This window comes from Chinchilla lanigera, unplaced genomic scaffold, assembly GCF_000276665.1.
Source record: "Chinchilla lanigera isolate Chin_1 unplaced genomic scaffold, ChiLan1.0 scaffold00032, whole genome shotgun sequence".
NCBI lineage: Eukaryota > Metazoa > Chordata > Mammalia > Rodentia > Chinchillidae > Chinchilla > Chinchilla lanigera.
Genome location: NW_004955433.1, coordinates 10,602,918 through 10,618,557, shown reverse-complemented (window position 1 = coordinate 10,618,557; position 15,640 = coordinate 10,602,918). Strand labels below are relative to the sequence as shown.

At 40.8% G+C, this 15,640-nt stretch overlaps 1 pseudogene; it reads right to left on the bottom strand.

Moving 5' to 3' along the window:
* Positions 1-1,228: 1,228 nt before the first annotated feature.
* LOC102009750 lies at positions 1,229-2,526 on the bottom strand (annotated as a pseudogene).
* Between the last annotated feature and the right edge of the window lie 13,114 nt (positions 2,527-15,640).

Sequence of the window (15,640 nt, the reverse complement as noted above, 5' to 3'; positions counted from 1 at the left end):
GTGAAATGAAGCCTGGGGATAAAGCTGAGTGGCACAAGTACCTGCCTGGCAAGCTCAAGATCCTGAGTTCGATTCCTAGCACTAAAACAAAAAACAAAACAAAAAAACCCACCAAAGTTTACGTCTTTTGCTGTCAGATTGTTCAACATGAAATAATAACATGATAAATAACTTTACACAAATAAAATTGTAAGTAACAGATAAATTACTCAAAAGTACAGTTTCCAAAGACTGACAAATTGGAGAGTTACACGTGCAACAGAGACGATACATTTATTCTATAAAACTTTCCCACAATAAAACCCCAAGTTCAACCTACTTCAGTAATTGTAATCTTTAAGGAACAAATACCACAAATTATAGTCAACCTTTTTATTGCCGAATGCCATTGCACTGTATAAGTAGAGTCTGTTTTGTTGATCAATTTATTACTTGGTTGCTATTTGGATTGTTTCCTGCTTTATCTTTTCTAAACAATGCTACTCTTAATATTTGCACACATATCTTGGGCAGGGCGTATGTTTCCATTTCTCTTTGATATCTTTAACTTATAAAGCAGCTAAAACCCAAGTGCAGCACATTAGAGCTGTATGTGATGGTGGAGAAATTATGTTCCAATAATTATTCCTTTAAAATAAACTTTTGAATTGATTATTTGGTTTTTTTGATATGATTTACATGTGAAGCAACTGACTCTTCAGATGGAATATGACAGCAGAACCCTTCTTCTCAACCAGTGCTTTGACTTTCTCTGGCAACCATCCACTTGCTTATCACAGCATGATAATGAGGTCTGTGAACTTAGATTCGCAATTATATTTACAAAATTATAGGCAAGATTTTTTAAAAGTGTTGATTTGCTTTTCTAGCTTGCTTCCCATCAAGTTCTTTTGTTATTTTGTTTTGATCACTAGTTTGTGTTGAGATCTGAGGGACTGACTTATTCAGCTTTTTCTCTCATTTTTAATTGACAAGCAAACACTGATAAATAAAATTATTTATGGCATATCGCACGATGTTTGATAGAGAAGTACATAGGGGAATGGCTAACAGCTTATTTAATGTAAGTATCACCTCACATAATAGTACAAGAGCGAAAATCATTTCTGTATTGTGATGTTATCCTCCCTTTTCTATTTCTTATTCTGATGAATGTATGGAGCAGATGATCTTTCACTCCACGTTTGTTTGAGAAAAGTATAATAACATAGTGTGGCACAAGGTGAGCTCAGAGACACAGGAGACAGGAAGGGTTAAACATAGCGGAGCAGGAGAGAAGGAAGGGAAGTCCTGCTGTCTGTGCCAACACTTCCAAGTCCGGGATGGTTGAGGAAGCATCAGGAGGATGTTTTGTAGACTCAGTGAATGGGGGAAGCAGGCCCTGGGATAGCCTCTCTCTGTGGAGGAATGAAAGCCAAGCAGGAAGCCCAGTATAATGTAGAAAGGTAGGGACACAGGTCCATCCTTCAATGTTGTCAATTTCACTTCTCCTCAGGAGTCCTGTAGGCTGAAGTCCAGAGCATGCTTCATAAGTCCCAAAGTTGATGGACAGCCCTGCCCCCAGGAAGAGCAGACCCAGAACAAAGGTTATAACTCCCTCAGCATTTTATTCTGTGCAGACCCAGATTGTGCTTCCCATTCCCCTGGGACAGGGCCGGTCCAGCTCCAGTGCTTTACCCGGCAGGTGTAACTGCTCCACTCTGAGCAACTGTTTCCAGGCTCTGGAAGGTCTAGCCCCTGTTCTGGCTCAGGCTTGTGGACACCACCCCAGTCTCCTTCTCCTGGCCATTCCAGAAACCCTCTGACTTCACTGTGGCCTGGGTAGAAGCCACTCTCAGCACAGACCAGAAGGTTGTGGTGCTGCAGGGGATGTGTCTTTGTGGGATATGCAGGGACACTGGGCTCAACTCAATGCCTTAGCAGTAGTCTAATTCACAGCTATTTCTGCATCTGTCCATTGTAGCCCAGTAACTGTCCAAGACGTCCTTCTGGCTATTAAGCCCCTCTGCTATGGGCTGTCCCAGCTTTGTCACCACCTGGAACCTGCCCACATCATTGTCAGAGTGCACAAACTTCTCAATGGGTGTCCCTGACTAAAGCCACAGGAGGGCTCAGCACCATCATTATCACTGTCAGAGCTACTACACAGGAGTGTCTGGGAAGCCACAGATACATCATGCTGGCAAATAAGAGAGAACTAGGCATTACTGGCTTTTTTGAGCCTCAGTTTCCTTATCGGTAAATTGGGGGTGACAACCATAATTGCATGAAGTTGTGAGGGTAAAATGGAATTATGTATTTCAAGCGCCTGGCACAGTTTCTGAGTGTGGTTTACTTCACTTAACACGATGATGTCCAGTTCTATCTATTTTTCTGTCAATGACATCATTTTGTTCATTTTCACCTCCATTTATCTGTTGATGGTCACCATCTAGGCTGGTTCTGTTGTGAATGGTGCTACAATAAACACGGGTATGCAGATACCATGAGAGCATGCTGACTTTTAACAGCAGCTGTTCTGATCATGGTCCTAAGGGAACTTAACAACACTGTGCAAGGTGGACAGTGCCATGGAGGAGAGCTCCCTTATCGCTCAGTGTGCAGCCAGCGAGGTGAGTATAGTCAATCTGTCTGTATAATTGTTTAGAATACTGGTTCCATGTCTCTACCATCCTCTTAAACAGAATGGAAGAAAGATTGGTTAATAGTGTGAACTCACATGTATAAAGTTAAGAAAAATGCAAATACATTGTCCTACTGTGTATAAGTCACTGCTGTGCTGTCCTGAAGAAACAACCATGTATAACTCTTCACACCTCCACCTTCAGTCACATCTCATTGGTGGCAGGAGCATTTATGTCATCAAAATCAGCAAGTGCTCTACATCAGGGCTTTTTCCCTTTATCCCCAGAAAGCTGATTGTTAAACATTTATCACCAAATAGCACAGCACTGTCACCTGGCACTGTTTTGGGTGCTTAGCATATATTAATTCATTAATCCTCTTTTTTGTGGTTCTTTTTAAAATTAAGTATAATCGACAAAATCATATATAGTTAAGATGTACAGCATCATGTTCTGAGATACATATACGTTGTGAAATGATTACTACAATCAGGTTAATTAACATATCCATCACCTCACACGCTTATAGCAACTCTTCATTTCCTCTGGTTAGAAACATTTTATAATAACATGTCAAAAATACTCTTAAACAAAAAGAAAAACGTGCTCAGAATCTCACAGAGACAGATTAAAGCAGTTAAGTGAACATCATGCCAGCCACTTTCTTGATATCTCCATACATTAATGCATTTTTGAAAATAAAAACTTGGCAATGCAATATATACTGTTTTAGAACCTGTGGTTTCACTTAATGGCGCTAATATGACACATTTTCACCTCCATAGTCATGTTAACGTGATCTGTTAGAGGTTTAATTAAGAACTCTTTTTCTGTCCCGTATTACCCTTCCTCATCCCCCTTTTCTCCTCCCTGTATTCCCTCCCTCTTGGTTAATAACAGTCTCCCTGTACTTTCATGTCACTATTTTAGAATCCATATAACAGGGAGAACATATGATACTTGTCTTTCTGAGTCTGGTTTATTTTGCTTACCTCGATGATCTCCATTTCCATCCATGTGTCCATTCATCTGTTGATGGGTACCTCGGCTGATTCCATGTCTTTGCTATTGTAAATTGTGCTGTAGGAAACATGGGTATCCAGGTTTCCCTATATTACACTGATTTTAATTCCTAGCATGCATACCAAGGAGTGCTTATTAATTTAGTTAACACAGTAAGGTAGCTGCTATCATTCTTATTTTCAGAACCAGAAATTGAGGCACAGAGAGGTAGGGTATATTGCCCCAAATAGTGCAGGGCCAAGACTCAAACCCAGAAACTCTGCCTCTATACCCAACTTACCGGCTACAGGTTTATGCCTCTCCAGTCTGCCATGCTATAATAATATATGCCTATGTTTGGAGAGATAAGATGAAGATACTCAACACTAGAAAACAGGCAATATTAACTAATACATTACTACATATGGGCATGTATTCAACAAGTCTTTTTGAGTACCTACTCTATGGATATTGATAGGAGGAGACTGAAAATGATGAAATGAGTTCGTGATATGTATAACTTGCATCCCCATCCCTTACCCTTCAACTTGACTATGAACTTCTTTGGAACATAGATGATACCTAGGTACTCTGTGTTTCTCTAACATGGAAGCTGACACATAGTAATTGTCAAATATGTGAATAGAAGAAGGTTGCCTTATGGGAACACGTGCTGTTTTACCTGTACAATGTTCTTCCTTTCAGGAAGAAAGAGGTTGTTAAACCACGTAGTCATGAGGGGCTTCTGTTACACAGATGTGTCCTTTCTCTGCAAGACATGTGATTTGTTGAAAAGGTAGGTCCTTCAGCTGAGGAGCCAAACCCCAGTTTATGCCTGTGGACCTTGAAGGAGAGAGACAAAGTGAATCCATGAGTGAATATTGACTAGTAGCTTTTAGAGTCAACCCTTGCCCTGATGAAAGCAGAAGTCAGGTAAGGAGTCCAGGTCAAGCCGTGTCACAAGGAGAGACACTGTGAGGCTGAGAGAAGGGCAAGGGCTGGGTTTGAGGGTGGGTGACACGACCATACAAAGTTATTGTTGAATTTAGGACATGTTCAAGAGCAAATGGCATGTTATCAGTAATTACACAGAGACATCAGCCATAAACCTGGAAGATCCCAGGCAAGTTGCAATGAATTGTTAAACGATTTAAGGGCCAAATAGGGACTTATCACAAGTTCCAGATACTGTACTGTGAAATCTAGTAGAAAATTCTCTAGACAGACCTAAGATTTAGACCTTCTCATTCTAATTCTGCCTTCTTCCATCTCATCACCCTGAGCCTCGGTCTTAGTTACTGTTCTTGTTGCTGAGACAAAACATTTAACATTCAAAGTTAAAGGAGAAAAGGTTTATTCTGGCTCACAGTTTGTAGAGGCTTCAGTCCATAACTGGCTGGCTCTGAGGTAGCATACATGGCAGACACGAACTGGAGAGGAGAAGCAGTTCATGGAGAGCAGAAGGCAGCAAAGCAACAAAGTAGTGGAGAAATAAGTCTCAGTAACAGTAGCAGCTTCTTTCTGCACCTTCTAGATTTTATCTAGGGTACCAGGTTTACGGTGGATGCCAAAACAATCAGCGGACTGATTTGGTAATCACATACCATTAATCTCAGCATCACACTTCAGATCTAGCCACCTCTGAAAAAGCCCCTCCTATGACTTCATGAGGCTTTGGGGGAACATTGAGACACAAGCCATAATATCCCCCTATTTCTTACCTAAGACACTGAAATAGATTAGTGGTTCCTCACCATTTCTTTCCTAGGTGGAAAGTTTTTTTCAAATAATTCATAGGCAAGGCCATTTTGGAAGATCTCCAAGCACTCTTAAAGCTTTAGTATTGCTGAGTAGTAGGATTAAGATTTATTTTGCTCCCTTATCCTTATGATTCTTTATTCTTATTTTATTTTTAGGATGAATCAGATATTGTAGATAACTCAACATGTGAGCCTTGGAAGGGATCTCAGAATCAACTTTTTCATTTACACATCACAAAACTGAAGCACAAAAGGGTGAAATGCACCCAAGAAGAAATATATTGCAACCAAGATGCACACATAGCCATAGAGATATAAAATATTTTTCCTATTTCAAGTGCTCTTTTCAACCTGCCAACAAGTTTTTACTTTTCCCATTTTGCTACTTGTTCTTGCCTCTGTATGTCACCTCTCTACCCTCCACCTCTCTACCCCATCTCTTTCTTGAAATTAAAGCTAAAAGATGAAATTCAGAAGTTGGCAAGGCTACTAACAGTCCCACTTCAATGAGGTCTAATGAAGCAACATACAATTAGAAAAGGCATTTTGGTTTAGAAAAGAATAGGGAAAATGGGACCCAGAAGCTAAGTGAAGCCCACGTTTCTGGTTGGTCAGCTTGCAGCAATGTCTAGACAGACTTTAGTAGACAGTAAGCCCTTGGAAGTAAAGATGAGACCATGTGTGGCACAGGTTTGTAATCCCAGCACTCCAGGAGCCTGAGGCAGGAAGAGCACAAAGTTGAGGCCAGCTGGGCAATTTAGTGAGATTGTGTTTCAAAAAGAAAAATAAAAAGGGTTGGGAATGTAGCTCAATGCTCTCTGAGCTCAATCTCAGTACTACCAGAACAACCCAACTCAACCCAACTCAACCCAACCTAACCCAATCCAACTCAATCCAACTCAATCCAACCCAACCCAACCCAATCCAACTTAACCCAACCTAACCCAACCTAACCCAACCTAACCCAACCTAACTCAACCCAATCCAACTTAACCCAACCTAACCCAACCTAACCCAACCTAACCCAACCCAATCCAACACAACCCAACCCAACCCAACACAACCCAATTTAACCCAACCAAACCTAACCCAACCTACCCCAATCCAAACCCAAACCAAATCCAATCCAACTCAACCCAAAGTGTTCCTGGAAACTTGAAAAAAATCTCACAAGTGGGAGCCACTGGGTAAACGGCTAATGTTAGCCATGGGTTAAAATGACTTTCAACATTCCAACAGTACTGTTCACAACTACTGACAAATGTCTATTTTGTTGCCTTGAAAGGTCCCCCAAATCTCAACTTGTAACTTGTTTCTAAAACTTTTGCTGACTTAGTTAGCTGCACCTTGTTAGAAACTTTGGTTTTTGTTAAAAGTGAAAAAAATAGAGCTTATTAAATGAAATCATTGAGATGTTCGCCAAAGCAGCCCACTGGCCCTTAAACACTTGTAGGGAATCACAGGATGGGCATCCAGAGGAGTGAACTCAGAAGCTTGTTCTATAGTGGTTACTGTCATTTCCCAAAGATGTTAAAATCTCATTTCACAGAGGATCTCTGATCAAAACAATTTCTTAATCGAAAACCACCACCTTAATTTGTCTTATCGTGGCGACTTTCAGCAGAAATGTGCCGGTGGCCCTTTGCGTCTGTCTTTTCTTATGCAGATCAGATGGAGCAGCCTCCACTAGCCAATTCTGGGCACCTCATTTGCATAATGACTCGGCTCCTTCAAGATGGGCAGTTAAACCAAATAGTTTTTGAATTTCTTTTGTGGAATGGCTGTCTCTTTATTTAACGGTGAAAACTGAAGAGAGTCAAGGAAGGGTGGTGACTAAACAGGCTTTTTAAATACTGCCTCTGTAATTATCTGCAGAATTAAGCCCATAGAACCCACATTCACTCTCATCAGAAAATGGAATTATAAGAATTCTTATTAACGGTAGCTCCAGACTCAACTCACTGTATTCACTGGAGTAATTATTATTGGGAAAGGCTGGGATTAATTTTTTTTTTTAAGCTGGGGAAAATAAATTCTTAGCCATTGCCTGTCTTGGACACACAGAAAGGGACAAAGCAATGTGAACTTTTATTTTAGGGAAGAAAGAATAATAATTTTGAAATGTAATTTTGCTCTGATTTCTGAGGGAATTCTTATGCAAGGCATTTTGTATGTAAAGGGATTATATGTCACCAATGCAAAATGAAATACAAAATAAACCAAAGAGCTATGAATGTCCTAAGTGCAGAAAATAATATATAATTTATGATACTTTAAATCTCATTAAAAACGCTAGCTTTTGTAGCTTCCTAGCAACCAATCCTCAGGAGTCTCTCTGTAAAGAGGTTGGCTCTCCCCAAGCTCTGGGTCCGGAGCTTTAATAAATGAAGCCCATATGGTGTGTATACGAAGGTTCCCTGTGTGCAGCCCATTTGTCTGGGGGTTCTCGGAAACCTCATATGATAGCTTATAATTTGCTAATCCAATATAATAAACATGAAAGCACTTTGTTAAACTAATGCGCAGGGTCTAAATTAAACCGGTCAAGGCCAGGGAGTTGGGAAAAGTTGGAGATCATGACTGCAGCCTTGATTCTGGATGGAATATAAAAAATGGGGCTTGGCCCAGTCAATCAATCAATGAATCAATCAATCATCTCCTTTCCTTCCTTTTTCCTTCTTTTTTTTTTAAAGTAGGTGACTTTTTCATTTCATGTTCGAAGCAGCCCTAGGAGTCAAGAGTGGGTTTTACTGTGCCTCTTTATCAGATGAAGATACTGAGGCTCAGAAAGCAGAGCCACATCTGTGGCCATCGTTCTGCAAAGGCAGAGCTGGCAGGGATGGCCTGAGCATTCCAAGGTACATTTGCGACTCGTGCTGTTCTGTGAGGAAGTTTTTAATCCATCAAAAGCATCAAAAGCAAAGTGGAGAAAAGGATGAACAATGGACTTTTCCAATTTAAAAAAAAACGTTTTAAAATGAAGGCATTTGGGTATATTTTCTTACTAACTTTTGATAGTAAAATGGCCTTTATATTATGAAATAATGGTGATGTAGATGATAGCAGCTTTTTGTATGTCAAAATTAAACAGGGGCAATGGTAGATTGTTCTCTAAAGCATCGGTAAAATGGCAGGTTGTTCTCTAAAGAACCTAAAATGGTAGGTTGTTCTCTAAAGCACTGGTTGGTAAAAACCTCAAAGTCTGTGCTTCTCCCTTTATTTTTTTTAACAAGTGAGAAAAGTAGGTGGTGAGTGGGGGTGTTTATCCAGCCTCGCACAGCCAGGCTAAAATATGCAGGACTCTACTTCCAGGTCAGTGGACAGGTGAAAGGAAAATAAACAGCATCAATTTTGATTTTAAAGAAAAAAATACAATTTTCAAATGGGCTTTCTTTTGGGTTTCTGAAGGAATTTATAATTCAAGTGCTTTATCTGTCGTAAGATTACAGGCCAGAGCTGCAAAATGAAATGGAAACTAAATCGAGGAGAAGCAAACATCTGAAATAAAATAAATAGCACCAAGTGATCTCTGGGGACAGTAGACATCTGGTCCCATTGTCTTTAGAAAGAGACCAAAGTAGGTTCCTCTGATCCTTTGGAACTGGGGGTGGCAATGCCATTTTTCATCGCTGAACAAAGATCTCTGCTCAGACAGCACTGGAATTACTCAAAATCTGGCCAAATCTAGCAGGACCTTCATTCTGTTCCGGTCTGTCTTGCTGCTGTGGTGGTGGTGGGGGAGTGGGGCAGTCCACTTGCCTTTAGCATAAAGCTGTAGTTCTCAAATCTTGTGCCAAGGCACACCAGGGTACTACAGTTAACTTACAGGGAGACTGGGTTCGTTAACATGTCTAAAGGAAACCAGCATAGTTGGGCTCTCACTGGACACTGTATAGGCTACTAACATGAGATGGTTAATATTAGATCGTTACCTCCCTTTCTGTGATGTCATGCCTTCATGGTGGATTTTTTGTTGTAGTTGTTGTTTTGTTGTTGTGTATTTTGACAGTTACTGTGGTCAAGAGCAAGAAGTTTGTAAATATCACCCTGGAATAGGAAATAAGGGTGTTGGTATCTCGTTTGATTCCAAGGTTTAAGAAATTGGGCAGTGTCTGATGAGTATCTCTCTCCTATTAATAAGTAGTGGCAAGTATTAAAGAATGAAATACAAATTCTTTGTTTTAAAAAGAATCTCTCTGTTTCTGTCTCTATCTCTGTCTCTCTCTCCCCCTTGCTTCTTCCCTATCTTTTTCCCTCCTTCCCTCTCTTCTTCTTGAGTCTAATTCTTGTTTCTATGTCTGTATTGTTTATCACTGGCTCTGATCAAGGTATATGCAGATCCCTGGGTTAACCACCAACCACCGTGGCCAAGGGGATGGGATTTTCTGCCTAACCAGTGTAAGTCACATGTGCACATTGCAGCCAGAGCTGGAGTCAACTCTACTAGAAGCAAATGGACTGAGAGTGGGAAAAGGTTGGTATCAGTCGGGGCCCTACCATGAATACTGAGATCACTTTGAATCTTTAAAACAGAGAAAATGTAATGCAGGAAACTGGTTCCAAGGTGATGGCTCAGTAGAGAATACATATGGAGATGGTAAAGTAGCTCTCAGGTTAAGAGCAGCAGGATGTTGCTTCTGCCACTTGTCGGAGGGCCACAGTGGGAAAGGAGGCCATATTTTAGAGCTCGGGGTCCATGTGTGTCTGGTGGAAGTGGAAGTCACAGCAGAGACTGCTTGTGAGGAGCTGTGGCCGGTGCTAGAGATGAGCTAGAGCTAGAGCTGGAGCTGGAGATGGAGCTGGAGCTGGAGCTGGAGATGGAGATAGATGGAGATGGAGATAAATGAGAGAGAGAAAGAGAAAGAGAGACAGATAGTTATAAATCCCCTAGCTTTTATCTTCTTTACACACACACACACACACACACACACACACACACACACCGTCTCCAGCCCTCACCTCTCATTGGCTTGCTTAATCAACTTGGTAAACCATCTGCTGCAGAGACCTTGAAATTGTAGGTTGTTAAGATCAGTGCTCCTGAAAAACAGAACAAAACAGGGTGTGGGGAGGTGAAGAGTGCAAATGAGTGAAAACAGAGGATTGGCACAGGGTATGTTCCCAGGAGGAAAATTAGGATGCTGCTAAAAAGGGGGAAAGCTGTAAATTTAAACCATGCTCCCTCAGACAGGCATTTTAAAAAATTAGACATACCTGTGAATAAAACTTTAGCCTGTGGAAGACTGGTGGTAATTTGGCCTAGTGGACTTTGAGAATTTGGCAGGGAATGAGAGAAAAGTCCTAATCTGTAAGTGGGAGCATGGTTGGTGGAAACTCAGGAACACATAACACATAACATATATTCCATTATCACTGATCATCTGTTCACACATGGTCAGACAGGGGTTGGGTTCTAAGCCACTCCCTGGGACAAAATTCTCAAAAGTAAGACAAGACCAGGCTTATGTGTAGGGTAAAGGAGGTACCCAAGGCAGCTGACCAAGATGAGAAGGCCTTCAGAACAAGAACAGTGTCCTGGGTCCAAGGTGAGGTCAGAGATAGATGACTGGCAGGAGCGACAAGAAGCCGGATTTCAGAATGATGATAGACAGCGGCTGCTTAAACACCCTGTGCCCAGGAGTCAGGACTGGGACTGTTGAGGTCACAGATATAGGTTAAATGGCTCCAGGTAGGGAAGGAGAGTTATTATAGAGGCCCAAATCAGGCAAGACTGTGGGAATGAATGTCTATTTCTTGCAGACTTACAAGTCATTTGTGCTTTGGTCAGAACTCTGATTTTCTTTGAGGAACTACCTCTTCCGCTTCACTTCTTGGAGTAAAGTGACCCCAGAAGTCTTGCCCCAGAAGTCCTCATAAGACTCAGGTCTACTTCAGCTAAGCCAGCCCTCCCCTGGCCACAGTGCTTTGGGCTGAACACGTGACCGAGGTCTGTCTTATGGCATCGGAACCATAAACTTTTATTGGAGAGAAAGACTCTCTACCTGATTTGGAGCCCGAAAGGTGTTGATCTAGAACTTCTGGTGTGACCCTGCCTATTAGTCTGTTTTCTGTTAAACACAGAGTAGGTAAGCTACAGAGGAAAATATATATTTATCTCACCGTTGAGACTTAAGGGCTTGAATCTGGCAGTTACTTTCTTGTTGGCAGAGTCTTGTGGAGACACAGAGCATCACATGGCAATAGTCAGGGAGTGTGTGCAGGTGTATGTGAATGGATGTGCGCGTGTGTGTGTATTCATACATGTGCATGTGTGTGTTTTGGACCTGTCTCTTTTTCTCTTCTTTTAAAGCCACCAGTATTCAGTCATGAGATTCAGCCATTCCACCCAAATGACATTATCTAACCCTAATCACTATCCCATGACCTCACCTCTAAATACCACAGTCAGACTGTTTCCACCCCCTTAGTACCCTACAGTGGGGGTTAAATTTCAACACATGAAACTTCAGGGGATGCTTAAACCTTATCCAAGCTACACCAACATCTAAAGAGAGACTGAGTAAAAGTAACAGCAGCACAGAGAAAAGCAGAGCTCAGAGAGAAGGAGGGGCTGCATCTGTTCTTGCTGGTGTCTGGAGTTCAGTGTAGCGTGCTTAAAGTAGCCAAACCTTCCAGACTTCCAGTTTCTTGCGTTCCAAACATCTCTTTACCTCAGTTTCTTTTTGTTGATGACAACTGACTTTTGTGCTTCCTGCACTGCCACAGGAGAAATACTATCACATCCATGCTTTCAGTATTGTACTTCCATTGGATTTTTATGTGAACCATGGGTAGGAGACCTGAAATATCACATTGCCTCCAAATTCTCAGTGTTTTCTCTCACTCTAAAATTGTCTTGGACTTCTCCTGGACCTTAGTAGACAGGGCTCATGACTATTCTTACTGGAGAGAGTCCAGGAGTGTGATTGTATTCAGTGTTTTGAGTGTATTGAGGAAGAATTGTCCCTGGGACACTGACATTTAGGATTTTTCATCCTAAGAAGGCTTGGATGTGTCTAAATACAAGAAAATCCTTGTTTCAGCAACATGTTTAAAGCTTTTCTATAAGGCCAGTTCAATGAACCAACTTTGGTTAAATTCTTTTAAAAAACCTTAATTAACAAGGTTGTTTGCTGAGTTGATCAAATAAATTAATGAATTTGGCATCATGTAGAAACAATGTCCACAAGACAAAAATAAAAGTTTTGTGTAAATTAGTGTCCAGGGAGTCTGACATACTATCTGCAGGGTAGTCATGAAGACATTTCCTCAAAGAACAATATATCCCTCCAGAGGCAGAGTTCGGCTTGGCCTAGTAGACATCCAAAAACTATAAATTTTAACCATTACTGTAGAATTAGTTAGGATTGTTTTCTTTACAATAGGTAGAAGTCCAACTTGATTTGGCTTAAGTAAAGAAGCAATCTTTTGAAAAAGATACAGTACTTGGGGATCTGTCTATAGTGGATTATGTCTAATCCTAAGAAACCACTAAAACCAAGATGCAACTATAGCTTCAATGTTTCTTATCCTGCCTTCTCTTTGCTGACTTCATTTTTCTATTCACAGCATAACCCTCTCCCATATAGAAGAAATTTTTGATCTTTCCATTTTATTTTGTTTAGCCATCTTTTGAGTTTTAAATTAAAAGTTACAGAGAAGAGCTCTAATTGGTCCATTTAGGTCTCACTCTTGGACAAATCAGTGTGCCCAGGGCAGATCACATGTCCAAAATGGCCACTACCATGACAATCATAGCGATTGAACTGATGGAGGTGATAATGGGAAAGCTTTTGGATTATCAGAGAAGCTGGGAAGACAAAACAATATGGCCATAAAGAATGACGGTGTGGTTCATGACATATTCATCACCAATTCTTTTACTTGCTGTGTAACAAATTAGCCTAAAATCAGTGACTTAAAACAAAACCTACTATAAGCTCATAGTTTTTTAGGGTGGCAGGCAGCACATGGCATGGCTTAATTCTCAGCTCAGAATTTCACATACTTAAAGTTAAGGTGACAGCCATGCTCTCAGCATGAGCTCAAAGTCCACTTCCAAGTTCACATGGGGTGACAGTATTTACTTTCTTGAGAATGCAGGATGGAGGTCCCTATTTTCACGGTGGCTGTCAGCTGAGGTCTGTTCTTAGCTGGCTACTGTCAGTTGGGGACTTGCCACATGGTCCCCTTGATCTTCAGAACTGTTGAATCCTTTTGATGCTTTGAACTCTCTTGCCAGGAAGAGTACCTCCCTTAACAAATCTCTTGATTATGTCAGGCCCATAAAAGATGATTTCCACAAGTTAAGAGCAAAGCCAACTGCAAGAGAGGTCTGAGGCCAATCACTTTCTGACAAGGGAGGTCTGAGGCCAATCACTTTTTGACAAGTTTAAACTCAAGTGTTCTTATAACACCCCACCTCCTATCCAATAATTCTCTACAGTGGCCCATACAACTTAGGAAACTAATATTTATGAGTACCATTTTATTAAAAGATAACAAACAGTGAGTTTTTGGAAGAAGCATACAGCTTCCATTCTCTCACTCAACTGGCATAAAATGCCTCATTCTCCTGGTATATCCATGCACTCACTTACCAGGTGTCCATTCCCCCTGGTGTCCAGAGTTTTCTTTGGGATTTCATGACATGGTTTATTAAGTCACTGGCCACATGGTTGACCTCAGTCTCTAGCCCTTTCTCTTCTCTGGAGGTCTAGGCTGGTCCAAAGTTCCAATCCTAATCATGTAGTTGGTCTTTCTGGTGACCAGCCCACAACTTGAAGCTATCTGGGGGCCCACCAGGGTCACTTCTTTGCTTAACAAAGACATTCCTTGCCTCAAGGAAATCCCAAGAGTTTTAAGAACTCTAAGGAAGGAACCCAGTCAAATTCTTTATTATATTATACCACAGGGTCATCTTAGGTGTTACCTACCATATCTCTCCTTCTGTCTAATCATGTTTATGTCTGGAAGCCATTCAGAAGCCATCCCAGAAGTCACCTTCATAATGTGCCTTGCTCTGACACCTTAACTGAATTTGCTCTTTTCCACCTTTAAATTGTCACAAGGAGTTTTACTGTAATTTTACCTTAATTATCACATATTGTAATCCTTGTTAGTTTTCTCTCTGTAACTGGGTTGCAAATTGCATGCAAACATAAACTCCTTATCTATTTAAATCATCTCATTATTCTAAATACAGAAGGAGTTCCAAAGATGTTTGCTTAATGGAGTTGAATATTAGAGCTGAAACCACTTTGTAAGAAAGTGTTCTTGAAGTTAGATAACTAAATCATTTGGATGGAATTTAGGTTACATGCTCCATGAAGCCATCCTTTGAAATGTTGGGGAGGAGCCTGGCAAGATGGCAATATGCTATGTGTTTTTTTTTTTTTTTTTTTTTTTTCAGATTTGCTTTAATTTCCTGCCATTTAATGTGTTATATCTAGATTTTAGGGGAAGTCTGGGGAAGCCAAGGAGAAATCTGTAAACTCTTCTATTAACTTCTTGGGGCAAAAGAAATTTTGAAAAACTGTATGTCCTGCCAAAGGAAGGGTCTAGAATTGTCAATCCCTGTGTAGTGTGCAGCGCAGCAAGCTGCTTAGCAGGACGGGACATGGTTCTATAGCTTGCTGGGCTTGCATCTTTTGACACATCTTGTAGGCTCCCAGGGATGGTTGCTATTTCATTAGATCAGGTAATCAGGATTATAGATAAAAGCATCTGGCAGAGACATTATTACATTTATATGTATGTGGTATATCTATAACCACAGCCAGTCATTTAGATGTTTCCATTTTCTTTCTGTCTTTTGTTTTCTTTTTTTGCAGGAAAGAGCAAAGCCCTTCTTCATATTATGGTGGATTCACAGCAGTCATTGCTTTTATCTTCTCTTCAGCTTTGCATTTTCCTCTCAAATTGTGTATTTTCTACCTAGTTTAATATCCATTTTCAAAAATGGCTTACCCTAGATTAATAGTGTTCCATTCAAATGAAAGATTAAAATCGTTAGATACTTCCTGTCCCCAACAGTGGAAAACAACAACACAGCTTCAAATGTACCTCTTGGGGACTTAAGCAATGCCACTGGCTCTCCTTGGGGCCATTGGTGCATCACTTTATCTTCTAGCACACTGGAAACTTTACTTTTTTTCCAAGTGAAAATACTAGGTAATTCTGGTGTCGAAGCTGTAGTCACCTAATTAAAACTGACCATGATTTCCCTAGCTCTGGCTCCTTCCCTGGTCTAAA